Raw genomic sequence first — 22,899 nt, 5'->3', positions numbered from 1 at the left:
TATTTTTGGCTGCACTGGGTCTTCATTGCTGCATGCTGGCTTTCTCACTAAAGCCTCACCTGGCTGCAGTTGCAGCAGGTGAGGGCTCCTCTCCAGTTGCAGTGCACGAACTTCCCATTGCGGTGGTTTGTGGACTCTCGACTCTCGGGCTTTAGCAGTTGCAGCTCCGGGGCTCTAAAGCACGTGAGTTTAGTTGCTCTGCGGCATGTGGGATCTTCCCGGAACAGGGATCAAACCCATGCCCCCTGCACTGGTAGGTGGATTCTTTACCACCGAGCCACCAGGGAAGTCTTTTGTTCCCTTTTGTCCCCTTCTAAGAAATATGCTAATAATATAGAAGAAAACAGAATTCAGAAAACAGAAAAATGGGATTAGTAACAGAGGATGATCAAAGATGATTTAACCGAAAGAGTTTTTACCTTACTTAAATGAAGCAACCTAGCAAAGAAAATAATAGAAATTGGAGGAAAGAAGAAATCACTTTGTACTGGTTAGGGACTTTGCCTGTGCTACAGATCTCCATGTGATAACCACTGGTGTGTTGTGAAGTGTGTTGCAAAGAGATGCATTTAATGAGTGGGAGGGAAAAGGATGAGTTAACATGACTGAGTTGGGAATTATACCCAGAGGAGTATGTCAGGCATGTTATCTGAGTCTATGGGCTGAAAAGATTAAGACTGCTGCTTAGAAGACGAGCTGCAGTAGGAGGAAGCACTCCCTGCGGGCCTTCCGTGTACGTCTTCTGTGTGGTGGTCGTGCCCCGGACGTCACTCTGCTGTGTGTTCCAGACCCATCTGCCTTTCAGAACTCTGCTTGACTGTCCCCTCCTTCTTAAAGGCAGGTTTTGATGTGTTGTTTTTAAAGCGTTTAATTCCCAGATATTTGGGAGAGTCTAGATATCTTACCTGGAGAAGGAAATGGCAACCCACTCCTTTGTTCTTGCCTGGAGAATCCCAGGGACAGCGGCGCCTGGTGGGCTGCTGTCTATGGGGTCACATAGAGTCGGACACGACTGAAGTGACTTAGCAGCAGCAACAGCAGATATCTTACCGATTTCAAACTTAATTCCATGTTGTCAGAGAACATCCTCTGTAAAATTTCAGTCTTTTGACATTTACTGAGATTAATTTTATGACCCAGCCTTTGACCTGTCTTACTGAATATTCCATTTGTACTTGCAAAGAATATGTGTTCTGCAGTTTTTGGTTGTAATTTTCTGTAAATGTGAATTAGATCAAGTTGGTTGACAGTGTTGTTTAAAATCTTCTACAGCCTTACTGATTTTTTGTATACTTATTTTATCTGTACTTTTGCTCAGTTTCTTTTTTGGTGTGTTTTGTTGCCGAGCCTCAGCTGTTAAAAACCACAGCTATGATGATAGATTTGGGGGTGTTTTTGCTTTTAATTCTATCTTTAAGTTTTTTTTTTAGCTTTAAAAGTTTTTATTAGAAAACAAAGATGGTAGGGGAGAAGGGGATAACTAAGCATTTAATTAAAGAAGCTCGGAAAGCAGAGTAATCCCACAGTGCACAAAAGATGAAGAGTGGCAAGAATGAAAACACAAACTGAGAGATGGAAATGATCAAAAATACCACAAGCTGGGACTCCCCTGGTGGTCCAGTGGTTGAGAATCTGCCTGCAGACGTAGGGGACTCAGGATTGATCCCTGGTCCCGGAAGATGCCATGGGGCAACTAAGCCCGTGCATCACAACTCCTGAGCCACCTCTCCTAGAGTCTGTGCACCCCAGTGAAGAGTAGTCCCTGCTCACCACAACCAGTGAAAGCCCACTTGCAACAGCAAAGACCCAGCACAGCCAAATAAGTAAATAAATAGATAAAAAATTTTAAAATATACCAAAAATTGACTTTGAAAGAAATTTGTAAAATAGGCAAACATCTAGTGAGATTGATGAAAAAGAAAAGGCATACTTGAGCAATTTAGAATTTAGAATGAAAACATAACTATAGATATTCTGTTAGTTTTCATGTCATATAGTTTGAAACTCTGTTAAAAGTCACCAGACTTTTTTTTCTTCCTATTTTTCAGTTGAGACACTTTCTATTGATCTATCTTCAAGTTCACTAACTCTGCAGTTTGCAATCTTCAGTTTCTTTAAAATCTTCATGTCAGATATAATCAGTTTAAATTCTGAAATTTCCATATAGTTTGCATTTTTCTATTGAGATTCACCATCTTTTCACTCATTAGGTCCACCTTTTCCTCCAAATCCTTGAAGGTAGAGAGACCTGTCTGTTAATTCAAATATCTGGGTCAAGTGAAAGTGAAAAGTGAAAGTTGCTCAGTCATGTCCGACTCTTTGCAACCCCAGGGACTGTACAGTCTGTGGAACTCTTCAGGCCAGAAAACTGGAGTGGGGTAGCCTTTCCCTTTTCCGGGGGATCTTCCCCACCCAGGTCTCCTGCACTGCAGGCTGATTCTTTACCAGCTGAGCCACAGGGGAAGCCCAGTCTGGGTCATCCTGGGGTCTATTTTGATTGATTGCTTTTTCCTTGCCTTAGGAGTCACATTTTTCTGCTTCTTTGCGTGTTTAATTATTTTTTATTATATGTCATGTGGATGTTACACTGTAGGGATTTTCAGCCTTGTCTTACCTTAGAGAGGTTTTCATTTTGCTCTGACAGGCGGTTAAGTTACTGACATGTTCTTTTGACCCCATAGGTTGTTTGTATTTTGTTAGAGTGAGTCTGCTTTTGGATTTATCCTTAGTCCAGAGGCATGGCCCTTACTGTGGAGGACATTCTTGATAACTAATGCTTGACTTTTCTGGGATCTCAGCTAATGAAAGACGTGTTTGGCAAGGTCTCTCCACCCTGGACTGGCTGCAGGTGCCCGTTTGCGGGCACCGTGAGGCCTTTGTACCTCTGTTCGCGTCCCACCCTCGCAGCCGATGCTGTCTGTTGAGCCTTGTGGGCTCTCACCTTGCGTGTGTCAGCTGCCTGTTGCCGTCTTACGCTTTGCACTTGCCACAGCCTCCACCCCTCAGATGTCCTGCCCTGCAGCTCCTGCTCCCTCAGCAGTCGGGAGCCCAGTCTTGTCGGTTCACATGGACTGCTGCTGTCAGCGTGGCTACCGTCTCCCTGCACCGTGGTTGTGGTTGGGAGAGTGCCCTGTGCAGGAAGCTGGCGCTTGCCTGCTGTTTTCCTCTTCTCTGAGGGTCAGAGCCCTGCCTTGCCTGCTGTCTTATACCTGAAAACAGTTGTCTCATTTATTTTGTTCAGTTTTACATTTGCTTAGGGTGAAGGGATATCTGATACTGCATTATGGCCAGAAGCAGAAGCTCAGGTCTGCATATTTTTCAACCCGAGCAGTATATATCTATGTGGATTTCTGTGCTTTGATGGCTTCTTTCATTCCACATTAATTTTGTAAGATTCATCCATGTTGTTGCAGGTATTGGTAGTTTGTTCATTTTCATTGTTAATTAGTATTCTGGTCTATAAATGTTCAAAAATTTATTTACACATGCTATTATTGATGGCCATGCAGATTATTTTCAGTTTTAGCTACTTACAAATAATGCCTCTATGAACATTCTTATATACCTAGAAGTGGAATCGCTTGTTTACACAGTATAGGCATGTTCCCCATCAAAGAACTTTCCAGACATTGCCTCAGTGTAGTTCTCATCAGCAGTAGAGGAGGCTAACAATTTCTTTACATTCTTGTCAAACCTTGATACTGTCAGTGTTTTAAATGTTCACTTTTCATGGGACTCTGCAGTAGTGTCTCATTATGGTTTTAATTTGAACTTTTTTTGTAACTCATGATCATATGTTTATTGGCTATTTGGATATCATGCATATATACACATATACATATATGTGTTTCTTATTGATTTACAGGAGTTGTTTATATTTTCTCAGTCTCTTTTTAATGCATTTATTGCAGGTATCTTCTCACACTTTGTGGCTTGCCTTTTTTTCCTTTTATTCTCTTAATGGTATCTGTAATGAACCAAAGTTCTTAATTTTAATGTTCAATTTAACAGTCTTTGTGATTAGTGCTTTTTTTGGTCCTATACAAATATTTGTCTACCCCAAGGTCATGGAGAAGTTTTATTCTGTTACCATTCATATTTAGACCTACAGTTCACTTGAAATTGATTTTTTCTATGTAGAGGCAATGGCTGTTTGTTTTTCCCCCATATTAAACTAGTTCTTTAATTGAAAAGAACATATGCTGCTGCATAAATCAGGTGTCCACGTGTGTTTAGGTCTGTGTGGGAATCCTTTACTTGTTCTATTTGTCTGTCCTTGCACCAGTGTCATGTAGTCTTAAACACTGTAGCTTTAAAGTAAGTCTTAATAACCAGTAGAGTATGGAGAAGGAAATGGCAACCCACTTCTTGCCTGGAGAATCCCATGGACAGAGGAACCTGGGGGACTACAGTCCGGGTGTGGCCAAGAGTAGGACGGTTCTGAAGCAAGGTAGCACAGAGTTAAAACTTGTTTTGGTCTTCAGGATTGCCTTGGCTCTTCTTGTTCAGGTACCTTTTAGATACATTTTTAGATACATTTTAGCATCAGTTTAATTAATTTCTATAACAAGGTGTTACTTAGTATCAATCAATAGCAGTAGGTAGTAGATATTAAGGTGGATACTATGTTGATAGCTACACTCTCTTCACTAGTAATGCTCAAGGATGATTGTATCCCCAGAGCCTAGCTGAGAGCCTGTGTTTCAAGTTTGGGAGCTTTTCAGTAGGAAACAGTATCTTGGATTTCCTATGGGTTTTATTAGTAGCTCTCCTCTGAGTGAGGTTGAGCATTTTTAACATGCTCAAGGGATGTACGTATTTATGTTGCTGCGAACCACCTCGCCAGGCTCACTGTGCGGCAGACCCTAACCAGGTGACTGCAGGGCCGGGCTGCTTGCCCTCACAGCGCCCACTGCCCTCGGCTCCTTCACTGCCCTGCGTCTCACGAGGGACGGCCCCACCCCGGCCGCCGGAGGGGTTCTCACCAGGCAGTTTTTAGCCGTCTCTGTGCATGAGGATCTCCTTGTGTGTGTCAGTCACTCCGTCACGTCCCACTCTGTGTGACCCCAGGCACCGTAGCCCCCCAGGCTCCTCTGTCCATGGAATTCAGGCAAGAGTACTGGAGTGGGTTGCCATTTCCTTCTCCTTTGGGGCTTGAGAAGACTTCCATCTAAGGTTCCACCACTCAGGAGGATTTAATTGGCCTGGGGAGCATCAGTTTTTTTTATTTGTTTTTTAGCAGAGAGATATTTTGTACAAAAGGATTACTGCGAGGGAAAGGGGCTGTTGTGCTAGAGAGAACACTGTGACCATAAGGTCTGCAAAGTGTCTCCTCGTTTTCATTTTTAACTCCAGGTGATTCGAACAAGCAGCCAGGACCGCGCACCCCTGCTCTCAGCCCCTCATAGCGCTCTGAACGGACTGACGGAAAGCAAGGCCTTTCCTTCCCTGCGGCTGTGGGAGGACGGGCTTTGCCTCTGGCAGTCAGTGTAAACCGTGAGGGCCGCCACCTTCAGGCCGAGCCTGGAAGCCTGGGGAGGGTTGGTGTTGGAGTGGGGTGGGGGAGGGAGGGGGGCAGTGTAGGGCTGCCACTGCCAGCTGACCTTTGGACTTTGAATTATGTGACATCATACTGTTTCCTTATTGTTTAAGCCAATTTTCATGTTGGATTTACTATTACTTTTGGGTTTCCCAGGTGGCGCAGTGGTAAAGAATTCACCTGCCAGCGCAGGAGACACAGGAGATAGGAGGGTTCCATCCCTGGGTCGGGGAGATCCCCTGGAGAAAGAAATGGCAACCCGCTCCAGCACTCTTGTCTGGGAAATCCCTTGGACAGAGGAGCCTGTTGGGCTACAGTCCATGGGGTTGCAAAGAGGCGGAAACAGCTGAGCACGCACGCACTTACACTATAACTTATACCACCAGTGTCCTCACTGAGAAGGTAATACATTTTAAGTTGATCAGTTATTTCACCTTTCCATTTTTTGAAAGAAAAATGACAGATTCCATTGACAAATGATAATTATATTTGTTAGGCTCTGCGTTTGTCTAAGGGATCCCCTGGTGGCTCAGACAGTAAAGAGTCTGCCTGCAACTCGGGAGACCTGGGTTTGATCCCTGGATCAAGAAGATTCCCTAGACAAGGAAATGGCAATACACCCCAGTACTCTTGCCTGGAAAATCCCATGGACAGAGGAGCTTGGCAGGCTACAGTCCATGGGGTCACAGAGAGTCGGACACGGCTGAGCGGCTTCGCTTCTGTGTTTGTATTCTACTTTCACACTTGTGTTTTATGTTTTGTGAAACTGGCAAAATTCTGTCTTATAAGGGTGCTTCTCCCTACCACGGACTTCCCTTGTGACTTAGCTGATAAAGAATCCACCTGCAATGCAGGAGACCTGGGTTTAATCCCTAGGTTGGGAAGATGCCCTGGAGAAGGGAAAGGCTACCCACTCCATTATTCTGGCCTAGAGGAGTCCATGGACTGTATAGTCCAAGAGGTTGCAAAGAGTCAGACAAGACTGAGAGACTTTCACGTATTTGGGCTTCCCTCATAGCTGAGTTGGTAGAGAATCCACCTGCAATGCGGGAGACCCTGGTTCGATTCCTGGGTCGGGAAGAGCCACTGGAGAAGGGATAGGCTACCCACTCCAGTATTCTTGGGCTTTCCTTGTGGCTCAGCTGGTAAAGAATTTGCCTGCAATACAGGAGACCTGGATTTGATCTCTGAGTTGGGAAGATCCCCTGGAGAAGGGAAAGGCTACCCATGCCAGTATTCTGGCCTGGCGAAGTCCATGGACTGTATAGTGCATGGGGCTCGCAAAGAATTGGACAAGGCTGAGCAACTTTCACTCTCCCTACCACACTGTACTGATTATATCCCTGAGGTGTATTGCTGAACCGCCTTGTTACAGCACCACTTTGTTAAAGACAATAGGTTATCTTCGTTGCCTTTAAACCCAGTCCTGGGTTGGTAGTGCGGCCTGGCTACTGCCACTGCTAGGCGACTGACCGGGCCAGCCACTGCCCCCCGGCACAGCGCCTGGCCCTCCGGTGCTCGGCTGTTCCTGTGGTCAGCACCCCCGCTCGTGTGCTGCGCGCTGGGTCAGTTTGAAGAACACAGGACCTCTGGCTCAAGGAGCTGTTGTGTTTGCTCCGGACTGTTTTACATGGAAGCCAAATGGTAAAGCGTGCTGAGTGCCCAGGGTAAAGCCTGGTCAGGGACTCAGCTCCTTTTCAGTGTCTTCCTTGAGGCCTGCTGGTGGCCACTGTTATCTAAGTGTTAAAACTGCTTCTGCCTCACAGCACCATCTGTTCTTGAGAGATGACAGTTGGAAAACCAGATACAGTCATAATACAAAGAACCTCATAGTGTAAGACATAGTCGGAACGTTGCCAAAGGGGAAAGAAATGTCACAATAGTGTTTATCGTTCAATTGCCCTTCCTTCCACAGTAGTAACTGGCGACATTTGATGAGTGCATTCAGGTACTAGTCCAGTCATTTGTAATACATTAAGTTATTTAATACAACTACAGTTTCAGATACTTGGAACAGCAAGGAAAAAATGGAAACTAAGAAGTGATCATTATTAGCACATCTGGAAGGTTTGTTTTGTTTGAGAAGCACATTTGAGGTAGTTGCTGGGATCAGGTGGTCTGCATGGGTGAATGATAACATAAAAATGTTAAATCATGCTGTTAAAAGTAATAGTGACAGTTATTACTCTCCACCCCACATTATTCAAAACAAAATATATTGTTCAGTGGCTACAAGGTAAGGAAAAGTTTTTATCCTTAGAAAAATGTGCGTTTCATTGGTGATATGTAGGTCTTTTCAGCCTGGCAGGGAAAATGGAGCTCTTGAAATACAGAAAAGTGCATTGCTTCTGTTATGTGTTAGCAGGAAGCTGCCTGTATAGCCTTGCGTTACTTTGGCTGAGCCATGACATGTGATGTTTAATTAGTAGCACCCGCCTTGGCATTGTCTAATTCACGATCATGGCATCATGTCATTGTCAGTTAAATTAAATGCATAGTGTTTCTTGAAATTTTTTTTAGGGCTCTTTTTTTTTTTTTTTTTAAGTTTAGTTAAGATGTGGGCATAACAGAGAAAGAGCCCGAAGTTGTGGTGCTAGAGGAGACTCCTGAGAGTCCCTTGGACTGCAAGGAGATCACACCAGTCAATCTTAAATCAACCCTGAATATTCATTGGAAGGAATGATGCTGAAGCTCTAATACTTTGGCCACCTGATACGAGGAGGAGCTGACTCTTTGGAAATGACCCTGATGCTGGGAAAGATTGAGGGCAGGATGAAAAGGGGGTGACAGAGGATGAAATGGTTGGATGGCATCACCAGCTCAATGGACATGAATTTGAGCAAACTCCAGGAGATAGTGAAGGACAGGGAAGCCTGGTGTTCTGCAGTTTATAGGGTTGCAAAGAGTTGGACACTACCTAGCGACTGAACAACAACATAAAAGAGAAACGCCTTCAGGAAATATAAGATGTATTACTTTAAAAATAGCTACTTTTTTTTTAACACCATGTATTTCTGTAAATTATTCAAAGAAGGGTTGATTCAGAAAGTAATTTAAAGTTCGGTCAGCATCGTTCAAATGAAAATTTAATACTCTCCTGGGACAAGTAATAAGTGATTAAAGTAAGAAAAATGTAGGTGTCCTGCAATGGTTTTCAGGATGCATTTGGTTTATAGTGTTTCCAAATTATGAAGTCATGGTTATGGGGTGGATTCTGTAAGTTGATCAAACTCTGGTATGACTTTCCAAGTTCATATCATTGCTTTGTAAGAATGTGTAATCATGATGTAGGTAGTGAGTCAGAGGAGTCAGTAACGTATGATTCTTTAATTGAAGTGAAGTTTTTGTTGAAATTGGCTTGTGGGAGGATTTACCAGTAAATTCATAATGAATCCCGTAATGAATGGCCACAGATAACACAACCCAAAGAGCCATGTCCTTGCACCTGGGATGTCCTTGAATCGCAGGCTGGACAGAGCTGGAAATTGGCTCCTTCTGTGTGTAGATACAAAGTTCCTAAGCTAAGTGGGCGGCTGCTCTGTGGGGTTCCCAGTCGTGGGGCTTCCTGCTCCCACAGACGCTGTGGGAGACGGTGAGCAGGGATACCAGTGAGCCCACCGGAGTGCGTGTTGGCCAAGAACTGTGGGTTACACGGAAGAGGGCAAGAGCACACCTGTCCTCGGCCGTTTACAGTGCAGTGCAGAGGAAAACAGGAGCGGGCAAGGGAGATGTAGCGGAAAGGAGATTGGATGAGAGCCTAGGAAAAGGGATAAAGTAGGTGTGTTGGGATTGGTGGCGCCCAGCTGCTTGGCCACCGCATAGCGCCGGGGCTCTGGGGGCCGCGGTAAGTGGGACCCAGACCTTCTTGAGCAGGGACTCCATGCGGTTAACAGAGCAGTCGGCAGCCCCGTCGTCTGGGTCCTCTGTTGTGGTGCAATGCTCCTTCCCAGGCCCGCTAAGGTTACAGGGTCATGTGTACTCTCTGTTGTCTTTGGTTTTGGCTGAACTCAAAGGAGGGCCATTTGTGAGGAAGAGCAGTTCGCTTTCCCACGTATGTGGGGTGTCTCCAGCTGCGTGGGTGTCAGTCATTTTGAGGCTGTGTGCCCGGCAGTGAGTCAGACAGGACGCACGCGGGGCTTTTCAGTCATTAACCAGTGCAGTGCACTTAGACAGACTTCTGAGAAGGCCTTTGACTACATGTAAAACCTTTTCTCCACTGCCTGGAGGCTGAGCCCTATTTCAGCAAAAGCATGTCCATCTCCTCTGAAGGGCGTTAGGTGAAGTGGAGGCCAGCCCTGGTTCACAGACAGTGGGCTGCATGTAAATAGCCCATCTTGGACACCAGGTGTTGTCTTATATTCCTTACCTGTTGTACCTGCCCCCGGAGAGCTTTCTCTGTGTGAAGCACTATGCAGAGCCCTTGGTGTATTATTTTTATTTAAAAAAATTTTTTTTACAATTTATGTCAAAGTGTATTCTTTTTTCAATTAATTTATTTTAATTGGTGAATAACTATAATATTGTGATGGTTTTTGCCATACATCAACATCAGTCAACCACAGGTATACATGTGTCCCTCCACCGCCACATCCTGACCCCCCGCCCCCCAACCTGGCGTATTATTTTTAAAAGTTACCAAATAATGCCAGAGCCCTTATGCTAAAGAACAATCTAAGTGTGGGGTGTTGTAGCTTAAAACCTTCTGGTAGTTCCCATTATGTAGAGCAGCAGTCTCTATTTTTGTAAAACATCACGTACCTTTATCTCTCAAAATTTTTTGAGCAAGCAAATTATAGTTCCCAAATAACACCAGAGCCTTTGTGCTAGGGTGCATTCTGGCATTTTGTAGCTCAGAAACTTCTGGTGGTTCCCATTATATAGTGAGGCAGTTTCTATTTTTATGAAAAATTATGTACTTTTATCTAAAAATTGAGCAGGTAAACCATATATATATATATATACACATTATACATATATATATACATATATTCATATATATATATATATATTTTTTGCTGAAGTTGTGTTAGAGTTGAATTGTTTTCACTTGTTTACTTTTACAGAGACAAAAGTGGGCAAGAGTAAAGGTAGGGAGGTGAGAAGGTACTCTCCCTTCCTTTGGGACCTTTTAATTCTCTGGTGTGTAGGTGGCTTAGACTGGCCTGCCTAATAGACCACCCTGCAGTTTTGATTTGCATTTTTCTGTAGAAAGAAAGAAAAAAAATAAACAAAGGCATAACTCTCGATACCTCCTTGTTTCTCCCTTCCTTCCTTCTGCCTGTGAATTCTGGCTCATGATAGGAAATGGAAACTCCCGGAGTGAGGGGGAAATGACTTTCACATTTATGTTGATCATTCTGAAGTTCTTTCCCTCAGATTTCAGCCTGAACTCTTTTGATAACAGACTTTAGCTCTTGTTCTTTGAAATGCATATGGAAAAATGTTTATCAGTGTTGAAATTGGCCCTTTTTTCCTTTCCTTTTTTTTTTTTGCCAAACTCTGCCACATGGGGATCTTAGTTCCCCCTGCCAAGGATCGAACCTATACCCCATGCGTTGGAAGTATGGAGTCTTAACCACTTGACCACCAGGGAAATCCTGAAATTTGTGGCATTTTTGATTTCATAAAACTCCCGAAATTGTCTAATTATTAAACTCCTTCTTGTTTGATTGTGGCTGGTTCTGTTTTTGAAAGAGAAATTGAAGATTAATAAATTAAAGTGAACCTGGGAAAGTAAGGCTTCAGAGAATGAGAGTATATGTTAAACCAAGCCTTCCCAGAAATGAAAGTACAGACTGTAGAATATAGGGGTTCTTTTGTCCCTTGACAGTTTCCTGCTTCTGTGTCTACTTTCTTGTCCCAACAGGGAGAGAAGGGTGATAATGAAATCATGATTTTTTTTTGAATTCAGGTCCCTATTTACCACTTATGAGCAGTGTGACTGCAGACACCAGCATTGGTGTAGTTAATACACTAGCTGAGGACATCCTCTGTGCTACACATTTTGCTCGGTACTAGCGAAGAACTGCAGAGCCTCTTGATGAAAGTGAAAGAGGAGAGTGAAAAAGTTGGCTTAAAACTCAACATTCAGAAAACTAAGATCATGGCATCCGGTCCCATTACTTCATGGCAAATAGGCGGGGAAACAGTGGAAACAGTGAGAGACTTTATGTTTTGGGGCTCCAAAGTCACTGCAGATGGTGACTGCAGCCATGAAATTAAAAGATGCTTGCTCCTTGGAAGAAAAGCTATGACCAACCTAGACAGCATATTAAAAAGCAGAGACATTACTTTACCAACAAAGGTCTCTCTAGTCAAAGCTATGGATTTTCCAGTAGTCTTGTATGGATGTCAGAGTTGGGCTCTAAAGAAAGCTGAGCACTGAAGAATTGATGCTTTTGAACTGTGGTGTTGGAGAAGGCTTGAGAGTCCCTTGGACTGCAAGGAGATCCAACCGGTCCATCCTAAAGGAAATCAGTCCTGCATATTCATTGGAAGGACTGATGCTGAAGCTGAAACTCCAATACTTTGGCCACCTCATGTGAAGAGTTGACTCATTGGAAAAGACCCTGATGCTGGGAGGGACTGGGGGCAGGAGGAGAAGGGGATGACAGAGGATGAGATGGTTGGATGGCATCACTAACTCGATGGACATGAGTTTTAGGAGGCTCTGGGAGTTGGTGATGGACAGGGAAGCCTGGCGTGCTGCTGTCCATGGGGTTGCGCAGAGTTGGACACGACTGAGCGACTGAACTGAGCTGAGCAGTACAGCAAGTGTTTTGTTGTTTTTTAAATATATAGAGAGAATTTTATTTGTTTGTTTTGTGCTGGGCCTTCACTGCTGCTTGGGCTTTTCTTTAGTTGTGGAAAGCGGAAGCTACTTTAGTTGTGGTTCATGGGCTTCTAATCGTGGTAGCCTCTCTTGTTGCGGAGCACACGTTCTAGGATGCGAGGGCTTCAGTGACTGTGGCCTGTGGGCTCGGCAGTTGTGGCTCCCGACTTCTAGAGCACAGGCTCAGTAGTTGTGGCACACAGGCTTTGTTGCTCCGAGGCATGTGGGACCTTCCTGGACCAGGGATCGAACCCATGTCTCCTGCATTGGCAGTGGATTCTTTAGCACTAAGCCACCAGCAAGTCTTTTTAACTTCTCAGAGTCTCTGGTTCCTGATTTGCAAAATAGGGATCATAGTACTCACCTTGATTGTACTGTGATGGGAGAATTAAATGAGATAATAAAAAGTCTAACAATGCCTGGCACTTAGCCTCTCAGTTCAGTCGCTCAGTCATGTCTGACTCGACCCCATGGACTGCAGCACGCCAGGCCTCCCTGTCCATCACCAACTCCCGGAGTTTACTCAAACTCCTGTCCATTGAATTGGTGAATCTAATTGAATCCAACCGTTGCATCCTCTGTTGTCCCATTCTCCTCTCACCTTCAATCTTTCCCAGCATCACGGTCTTTGCAAACGACTCAGTTCTTCGCATCAGGTGGCCAAAGTATTGGAGTTTCAGCTTCAGCATCAGTCCTTCCAATTAATGTTCAGGACTGGTTTCCTTTAGGATGGACTGGTTGGATCTCCTTGCAGTCCAAGGGACTCTCAAGAGTCTTCTCCAACACCACAATTCAAAAGCGTCAATTCTTCGGCGCTCAGCTTTCTTTATAGTCCAACTCTCACATCCATACATGACTACTGGAAAAAACATGACTACTTAGCCTCTAACAAATGTTAATTGTTGCTCCTCTTATGATTTATAATTCTAGAATAATATATCTGTCAGTAATAAGGAGCAGGCCAGAAAGGACTAAACTAGAGGAAAATTAAGACATGGACTCTAGTAGTGATAATGTTGTGATGAGCAGTTTGCCAGAGACAAGGTTGCACAGTGTTGGTAATTACGGATTATCTGTAAAATCCATGGATTGTGTCTGAACACATGATGACACTGGAATGCAATGCCTCAAGAAAATTCTCAAGAAAACCTCTGCTTAAACTGTAAATATTTTTTTCAAGTACTTCCTTCAGGGTGATTGGAGGCTGTGAGCTGTAGAGATCTTTCCATTCCTACTACTTGAAATGTGTGCTTCTAATCACCTGCCCTGAGGATTTCCTGGTCATTTGGGCCTTCAGGCCATTCTTGCTGTAGCGGCAGCGTCCTCTGACCAGATGCCTACTTTTCTTTCCCTCCTTAGTTTCTTATTTCTTCAGGACAGTTATCTAATTCTTAAATCCACTGCTTGTTGTTCCGCACACTTTTTTTTTTTTTTTTTCAGCCCTTTTGTCAGAGTCTGCATAGGTTTTATTTGTGAACCTTTGTAAATTTGTGAGGCACAGTTTGGTATAACATATTGTGGATAGGGACTTCCCTGGAGCTCTAGAGGTTGAGACTGTGCTTCCAGTGTAAGGGGCGTGAGTTCGATCCCTGGTCGGGGAACTGAGATCCTGCAAGCCATGCAGCACAGCCAAACTAAATAAATAAAATAAAAATAAGAATAATAAAACAATTTTTAAAATATTTATATATTGTGGTTAGTTTGCTAGAGGTTAAGTTCTGAGGTTTATAAGCAACCCTGCAAGCCTTCAATTCTCCTTGGTCAGAAAGATTTCTTGCATGGGTAAAAGCCTAAGAAATTTAGTGGTCTACCAGAGGCTGATGGGCTACAGTCTGTAGGGTCATAAAGAGTTCAACATGAGTGAAGCAACTTAGCATGCACACACCAGAGTATTTGCATTTTTTCTTTATGTTGTTGTGACGGCTGATTCTTCTCATGACTTTCTGGGCATTTATCAACTTAAGGAAGTCTGTATGAGTTTAAAGTAAAGCTTATACTCTGGTGGTTATTTGGCAATTGGTTTTCCAGGCCCTTGCTTTCAGTTTCCTCCATTCTTACACCATTTAGCCGTGTTATTTTTCACCAGCATCTTCACCTGCTGTAGGATGAAGGGAGCAGGTGAATTTCTTTGAGGCTCTTCCAGTACAGAATCATTTTTTGACTTTATGGTCCTTAGGCTTATGTTTAGTAAACATAATGAATGTGGGCTGCCCCAGATGTCTTTGGAGAATGCTTCTGGCTCAAAAATTATTTCATTCTTCTTTATTACTGTGTTCAGTTCAGTTCAGTCACTCAGTTGTGTCCGACTCTTTGCAACCCCATGAATCGCATTACTGTGTTAGTGATGATTTAATTAGAGAAGATATAGAGGGAAGATATAGAATAAACTATAAATAACTACCCCCCATGACAACAGGACACAAAATACTTTCACATCCCCAGTAACCTTCTTCATTCGATTCCTTTGCAGTCCCTCCCTCCCTTCATCCTTAGCCCCTGGCAACCACTGATCTGTTGTTGTCTCTGTATTTTGTCTTCCTGAGAATGTCATGTTAATAGAACCATGCAGTGTATAACCTTTGAAGACTTGACTTCTTTCACTGAGCATAATTCCTTTGAGATACATCCGAGTGTTGCAAATCGCAGTAGTCTGTTCCTTTTCGTTACTGAGTAGTATTCTGTTGCACATCAGTACCACTGTTGTACCACAGTGTGCTAATCAGTTGAAGACCGTTTGGGTCATTTCCAGCTACTGATGTGTATGAATAGAATTGTTATAAACCTCTGTGTACAGTTTTTAATGGGAATATAAGCTTTCAATTCACACAGCATGTTAGTTTCCTATGGATGCTATAACAAATTACCACTAGCAAGAGAAATTGCTTTGCCCACTGTTTTGGAAATTAGAAGTCTGAGATTAGTACTGCTGGGCTGAAGTCATCGTGTCGGCAGGGCCTTGCCCCTTCCAAGGTTCTAGGGAAGAACCTCTTCCTTGCCTCTTCCAGCTTCTAGAGGCCACCAGCACTCCTTGGCTTGTGATTCCTTCCTCGAATCCCTTCAGCCTCTCACTTCCATCTTCTCCTGTTTTGTAGTCATGTTTCCCTCAGCCTCCCCCTTCTTTTTCTGCTATATTCATTTGCTTGTTTTATTATTTAGATTCCACGTATAAGTGATAACATATAGTATTTATCTTTGTCTGACATTTCACTAAGCATTGTACCCTCCAGGTCCATCCATGTCCTTGAAAAGGGCAAAATTTCATTCTTTTTTACGGCTTAATAGTATTCCACTGTATGTATGTATGTGTATGTACACATATGTGTGTGTGTCTGTGTGTGTGTATATATATCTCTCACACCTTCTTTATCCATTCTTCTGTGATGGACATGGGTTGCTTTCATATCTTGGCTGTTGCAAATAATGCTGCTATGAACATTGGGGTGCATGTATCTTTTTGAATTAGTGTTTTTGTTTTCTTTGGATATATATGCAAGAGTGGAATTACTAGATCATGTGGTAATTCTGTTTTCAGTTTTTTGAGGAACCTCCATATTGTTTTCCATAGTGGCCAGTTACATTCCCATCGACAGTGTACAAGGGTTCCCTTTTCTGCACATCCTCGCCAACATTTGTTACCTGTGGTCTTTTTAGTGATAGTCATTCTGACAGGTGCGAGGTAGTATCTCACTGTGGTTTTGATTTGCATTTCACTGTTGATTAGTGATGATGAACACCTTTTCATGTGTCTGTATGTTTTCTTTAGAAAAAAAATGTCTATTCAGTTTCTCATTTCGCTTTTTATTGGGGTTATTTTTTTGATAATGAGTTTTGTTAGCTGTTTATGTATTTTGGATATCAACCCCTTACCAGTGCTGTCACTTGCAAGTGTTTTCTCTTGTTCTGTAGGTTGTCCTCTCATGTTGTCACTGGTTTCTTTTGTTGTGCAAAAGCTTTCAAGTTTAATTAGGTCCTATTTGTTTATGTTTGTTTTTGTTTCTTTTGCCTTAGGAAACAGATCCAAAAAACTACCTACGATTTATGTTAAAGAATGTTGTGCCTATATTTTCAAGGAGTTTTATAGTTTCTGATCTTACGTTTAGGTCTTTAATCCATTTTGAGTTTATTTTTATATATTATGTGAGAAAATGTTCTAATTATATTCTTTTACATGTAATTTTCTGAGTATACCAGTAATTGGAGAGACTGTCTTTTTCTGTTGTATATTCTTGTTGCCTTTGTTGTAGGTTAACTCTAACTGTGTGGGTTTATTTCTTGGTGTGGGTATTAGTAGGTCACCTGATTAGTTTATTTAGTTTTATAGGAAACTTCCAAACTCTTTTGCAGAGGGGCTATCATTTGACATCCCTACCAGTACCTTTCCATGCCAAAATTCCTGGCTTCCTTACCAACACTTGGTATTATCTTTTTTTGCTATTCTTATTGGATATTTCTTTCTGGTTTTAATTTGCATTTCCCTGCTGGCTAATCTTGAAAATCTTTTCATGTGAAAACTTTATACATTTTAATTTTTCTCTTTTTATTGCCTTTATAAATATGAGGAAGGAAAGGGTGAACTGAATCATAGCTAAAGAAAGAACATTATAGTCTTGGAGCAGAATCTTGCCTAATAGCGTTGTTATACAGTATAGTTTCACATGCTAGTAAGGTTAAGCTCAAAGTCCTTCAAGTTAGTCTTCAGCAGTACATGAACCAAGAACTTCCAGATGTACAAGCTGGATTTAGAAAAGGCAGAGAAACTAGAGATTAATTAGCCAACATTTGTTGGATCATAGAGAAAGCAAAAGAATTCCAGAAAAACATCTACTTCTGCTTCACTGACTACACTAAAGCCTTTGACTGTGTGGATCACAACAAACTGTGGAAAATTCTTTAAGAGGTAGGAATACCAGACCACCTTACCTGTCTCCCAAGAAACCTGTATGCAGGTCAAGAAGCAACAGTTAGAACCAGACATGGAACAACAGACTGGTTCAAACTCGAGAAAGGAATATGATAAGGTTGTATATTGTCACCCTGCTCATTTAACTTATATGCAGAACATATGATGTAGAATGCCAAGCTGGATGAATAACAAGCTGGAATCAAGATTGCTGGGAAAGATATCAGCAACCTCAGGTACAAGATGATATCCTTCTAATGGCAGAAAGCAAAAAGGAATTAGAGAGTCTCTTGATGACGGTGAAAGAGAGAGTGAAAAAGCTGACTCCAAACTCAGCATTCAAAAAACTAAGATCATGACATCCATTCCCATTATTTCATGGCAAATAGAAAGGGAAAAAGTGGAAGCAGTGACAGATTTTATTTTCTTGGGCTCCAGAATCATTGCAGATGGTGACTGCAGCCATGAAGTTAAAAGACGCTTGCTCCTTGGAATAAAAGCTAGACAGTGTATTAAAAAGCAGAGACTTCACTTTGCTGACAAAAGGTTTGTATAGTCAAAGCTATGGTTTTTCCAGTAGTTATGTACTAATGTGAGAGATGGACCATAAAGAAGGCTGAGCAACAATTGATCAAAAGCATCAATTGATGCTTTTGAATTGTGGTGCTGGAGAATGGGAGTCCCGTGAACTGCAAGGAGATCAAACCAGTCAATCTTAAAGGAAATCAACCCTGAATATCTATTGGAAGGACTGATGCTGAAGCTTCAATACTTTGGCCACCTGATGCAAAGAGGAGCCAACTCATTGGAAAAGACCCTGATGCTGGGAAGGATTGAAGGCAAAGGAGAAGGGGGTGGCAGAGGACGTGATGGTTAAATAGCATCACCTACTCAATGGACACGAATTTGAACAAACTCTGGGAACAGTGAAGGACAGGCAAGCCTGGTGTGCTGCAGTCCGGGGGGTCGCAGGGAGTCAGGCGTGACCTAGTGACTGAGGAACGGCCGCAGCAGCAGCACAGTGCCACGTTACAGTCTCTTATTCCATGTACTGTATCTTCTCTCAGGTTTCCGTATAAAGTACTGTCTGGGTTGATGATATTCTTGATTCCGTTTTAAGAGGTGAATGTCATGTAGCTTTCTAATGAATAACTAAAATCTAAAACATGTTGATTCTTTACTTAATTATCTTTTTAAATGAAAAATCTCTACCAAACCCTGTCTCCACCATGACCCCAAGCATGATATGAGTTTATCTTTTTCCTGCTGTCAGGCTGCAGTTCACACTGGCTTAATGTTGCTATAGATCACTTTTAGGGACATTTAATCATCATTTAGACTAGATTTGAAGTACAACCGTTTATCTTCTCCTGAAGCAATGGTAATTTATTGTAATAAATTGTGCTAAGTTGTATTTTGGTCCTTAATTAAGTCTAACACACTGGCTTCTGATATGTGAGTTCTTATTGAATTATGAGGGGCAATTAAATGAATGCTGGTAACCATTATCTGAGAATTAAAAACCTCAGTTCAGAGAGGCATGGCCGAGTAGAATAAATGAACTGATACAAAATAAATGACATATCTTTATATTATTATGTTATTCTAATTGTGTTCCTTTTAATATGACGTTTGGGGTTTAATATAAATAAATAGCACCAAGTTTCAATCTCTGAAAATTGAAGAGCCCATTATTTAACCTAAAAATGGTCAAGGCTCAGAAAATGGGATTCCATGTCATTTCCCTGCTACCTGCCAGAATCCACCCCCTCCAAAGGGTACCACTTCCCCTGCTCCAGCTGCATTCTTTGCTTATCACTGTGGTATTTACCACTCTGTTTTATAATTGCCTCTCTATCATTTCCTCTTACATGTCTTTAGAGCAGAGACTGTGTTTAGTGCCTATCACATAGGATGTTCAGTAAGTATTCAGTGACTGACTGAACCTGGGTGATCTTTTGAGCTTGGAGAAGAAGAGACCAAGGGAAGGTGTGTTAGCTGTCTGAGAATATTTAAAGGATGGTCATGTAAGAGGAAGCTTGTCTCACCCTACACTGCTTTGGAAGGCAGAATTAGGAGAAGCGGATGGCAGTCACAAAGTAAAATGTGTTCGGGGTCAGTGTGGAAAGAGTTTTCAGACAGGAGAGCAGTTGAGCAATAGCATGAGTGCCTTGGAAAACCAGGATCATTTTATCACTGGGGTTATTCAGAAGGAGGCAAGATACAACGATAAAGAGGGATTTGAATTCAGTGAGGCCTCTCAGGACTCTTCCTTCTCTGAGTATCTTCATTGAGTGCCCTAGGAAACAGCCTCAGGGAGATTATTCTTTCATAAGGGAGAGGAGATGTCTTCAGGTGGCAAAGGAAAAAGTTCGTTAGGAATGGCTTGGCTGCAGTATTCAGGGTGGCACATGAATTAAGGCAGAAAGGCACGTTGGGCTTCACTGAGCGATGACCTCAAATGCCAAGTCAAAGATTCTGGGGATATTTGGCAGCCAATGAAAGTTACAGAGGATTCCCATTAACCTGTTAGCATCATGAGAGTATCCCCAGTACTTAGAACAGTAGTTGACACATAGTACATGTTCAGTAAATGTTTGTTGAAGGAGTTTGTCAGAAGAGCAGAGCCATGATTTAGCAAAATCAGTCTGTAATTTGAGAAGGAGCTAAGGAGAGCCTGATGAACTGCAGTGATGCCAAGAGCCATCTTGGGTATGGGCTTGACTGGACTGGTCAAGTGGGCAGAGATGGGCAGGAGGAAAAAGTGATTCTCTTGAACTTCAGTCTGGTAACCAGAAACAGCAGTGAAATCACAGAAACAACTCCTTGTAGTCCTTCCGTAAGCAGAAGAAGGTGAGGCTTCTGTTCTGGACATGCTTTAGTGATGATGTTGGGTTGACAGTCTCCGTCCACTCTTCCCACTGTGTTTTGTACACACCTGTCACTCGCTCACCACTTGTTTCCAGGGTGTTCCTGGTTCTCACATGACTTGGGAAGTCTAGGTCTCTAGGGAGAGTCAACTGTAATGATGAGACGTGCCCGGTGGGACTTATTTCGTGTGGATTCAGTAAGACACACCCCTTCACATGGTTTTCCTCTTCACTTGTAAGGTGTGTTTGATGTGTTAGCTATAACAGTGTGCGAGTTAGGAGACCATTTTGAGCGATTCTCTCCTTTTTTCTATCTTGGAAAAGCTAAACAAAACTTTGTTTTCTTGAGTCTTTGGCACCCTGCAGCTCCCCTCGCTGGGCTCACGGCGTGGTGGGGTGAAGGCTGTCTGTGCAAACCCAGCCCCAGGGGCCTCTGCTTAGCTGCTGCCCAGCCTGGTCTGCAGAGATGGGGTCTGTGACCTGCCATCTGTGGACGTCTGCCCCAGGCGACCAAGGAGGCCGGGACTCGTTCCAGGACTGTGCCTTTCACGCCTTTAATTGTGCAGAAAGAACACCCTTTAGTGTCAGGGATAAGTTTCTGTCAGAATACCCAAGTGTCGACCACACTTCTCCTTTATTAAAAAGTGATCTGCAGACTTTGTGGTGGTTTCGTTATGTACGCCATTTAGTATTTCTCTGTGAGAAAAGAGGCAACCACTTTTCTTATGAAGACGAATGGGTTTCGAAATGCAAAGATCAACAAATAGAAGCTGGTTTCCTGCTGGAGTAGCCTGCTTCCAAGTTTATGCTGCTTTAGGAAAGCAGCTGAATCTGGGAGGCTTTGTGTTTCCTTACTTCCTTTTCCCCTTGATTCTGGTCACACCGGGTTCACACAGAGCTGCCCCAGGTCTCCTCCTGCAGAGAGCTGCTTCTCGGGCTTTCTGCATCTGAGTGGGGAGTTTAATTAATTATGTGGTCAAATGAAAGACATTTACCTCAGATCTTCTATATGAAATTGCAACAGACTTTAGATTTCCAGTTAGCTAATTCAGTGGGTCACTTAATTCTCTACGACTTTTAAAACATTTTGACTAATTCAGGCACAACAAAGTTGGTGCCTTTTTCAGCGCTGCTATAAATGGAAGTTTTTCTCTTCTAAACCATTGCAATCCATTTCACTCTAACATTTTCTCTTCACCTTTAGACTTACCTTGACAGCGTCTAAGGCAACCCGATGGTGTTTTGCCAAAAAAGAGAAATTGTTAGGGCTATGGGAGTTGAGGGGAAGATATTGTTTTATTGCTGCTATTTGCCAACTTATCTTCAGATGTCTAAGGGAACTTTTGTGGCCATTGTGCCAGCCGGCCACTGGCCTCCACAGAATTAGTGTTGGCTGGCTACATTCTATTATGTGATAACCGATCTGTGTCCATTTTGCCTTGACTGTAAGGAGGTTTTGAGGTGTGTGTGTCTGGGGATTTTAAAAGGAAATGAAAACCAAACTCTTTCTTGCCCCGTCCTTGTGGCTCTGGGATGTGGGCATTTGGAGCCAAGCTCTTTCTTGCCCCATGCTCATGGCTGTGGGATCAGGGCATTTGGAATCCTCTAGAACCTCAGCCTGGGCAGAGCAGGGCTTCTCTTGGTGTTACCTGCTGAATTCACTACACAGTTGACCTCAGGAAAAGAGGGAGAATCCTGAATGCTGGATGGAATGGGGGGTCTCAGGCCATTTTATTCTTAAGAATTTCCTTCTGACTTTGTGAGAAAGCAGTCTGGGGCCCTCAAAACTTGCCGTGTGAGGGAAGAAACTGAGATTGGCTCAAGCATTCTTTCTCAAGATCTCAGAACAAGTTGTTATAAGACAGACTCTGAGTTCAGCCCACTCGGGAAGTCTGCTCACCTCCTGGAGGAGAATGCCAGATCCTGTTGAGAATCTAATGTTGTACAAGAAACTGGAGAGTTTGGGCAAGATTCTGAGAAAGCTGAGAAGCCATGGTCTCTCCAGGGCATCCCCCACGCACTGTCTTTTCCTCCCCCAATAGCGTTACCCCAGCTCCCCTTCTTGAAGGGGATATTGTTGACATTACCTCGGCGGTTCCCTGACTTAGATTGAGGGCTTACTCTGAGTGGGCCATGTGCTGCTGGGTGCTCGACGTCTCATGCCCATTTTGCTTTGCAGAGTGGCTGAGAGTTTGGGCCTAGGAGTCAGTCAGACCTGGGATGGAGTTCCGACTCTGTCTTTACTAGCTTCAGATCTGGCTGGTTGTTTCAGCTAAAATCATACCTGTTTCCTTGGGTTTGGGAGGGCATTCTCTCATCAGAGCAGAGGGAGGCCTGGTAAGTGCCTGACAGCAGTTCTCCAGGGCTAGGGAGGCCTGGGGGCACCCGCAGAGCTTGCCGGCTCACGTAGAGCAAGGGGTGAGCGTTTCCTAGGATCTCTGCCATTTATTATAATAACTGTTGAGCATACTGTGTGTCTGGAATTCTCCTAGTCTCTTGCTTAATCCTCCCAATCACACTGCAGGGCCAGTGTCACTAGATAGCCACGCTTCCCATCTTCTCAGTGGTGGGCCTGGACCAGAGCCCAGCCTCCTGTCGCAGACTTGGAAGGCTCACCCTTGGCCACCTTGCAGCTCTTTAGTTTTCCCACTTTAGCCTGGTTAAAATGTGGTCTCCTTAGGATTGCCACTGCCTTGCCTGCAGATCCTGGGGCTGTCGGGATGTCGACTTGCTGTGCCAAGGAGTAGTTGCTATGTTT

General features: G+C 43.3%; 1 protein-coding gene across 2 annotated transcripts in view; it reads left to right on the top strand.

Moving 5' to 3' along the window:
* ABL1 (ABL proto-oncogene 1, non-receptor tyrosine kinase) overlaps positions 1-22,899 on the top strand; it is a 136,177-nt gene that overhangs the window by 9,231 nt on the left and 104,047 nt on the right. The gene's annotated exons all lie outside the window — the stretch shown is intronic.

This window comes from Dama dama, chromosome 11 (genome assembly GCF_033118175.1).
Source record: "Dama dama isolate Ldn47 chromosome 11, ASM3311817v1, whole genome shotgun sequence".
Taxonomy (NCBI): domain Eukaryota; kingdom Metazoa; phylum Chordata; class Mammalia; order Artiodactyla; family Cervidae; genus Dama; species Dama dama.
The sequence above is the reverse complement of the archived record's forward strand: the minus strand, read 5'-3'. Positions and strand labels throughout refer to the sequence as shown.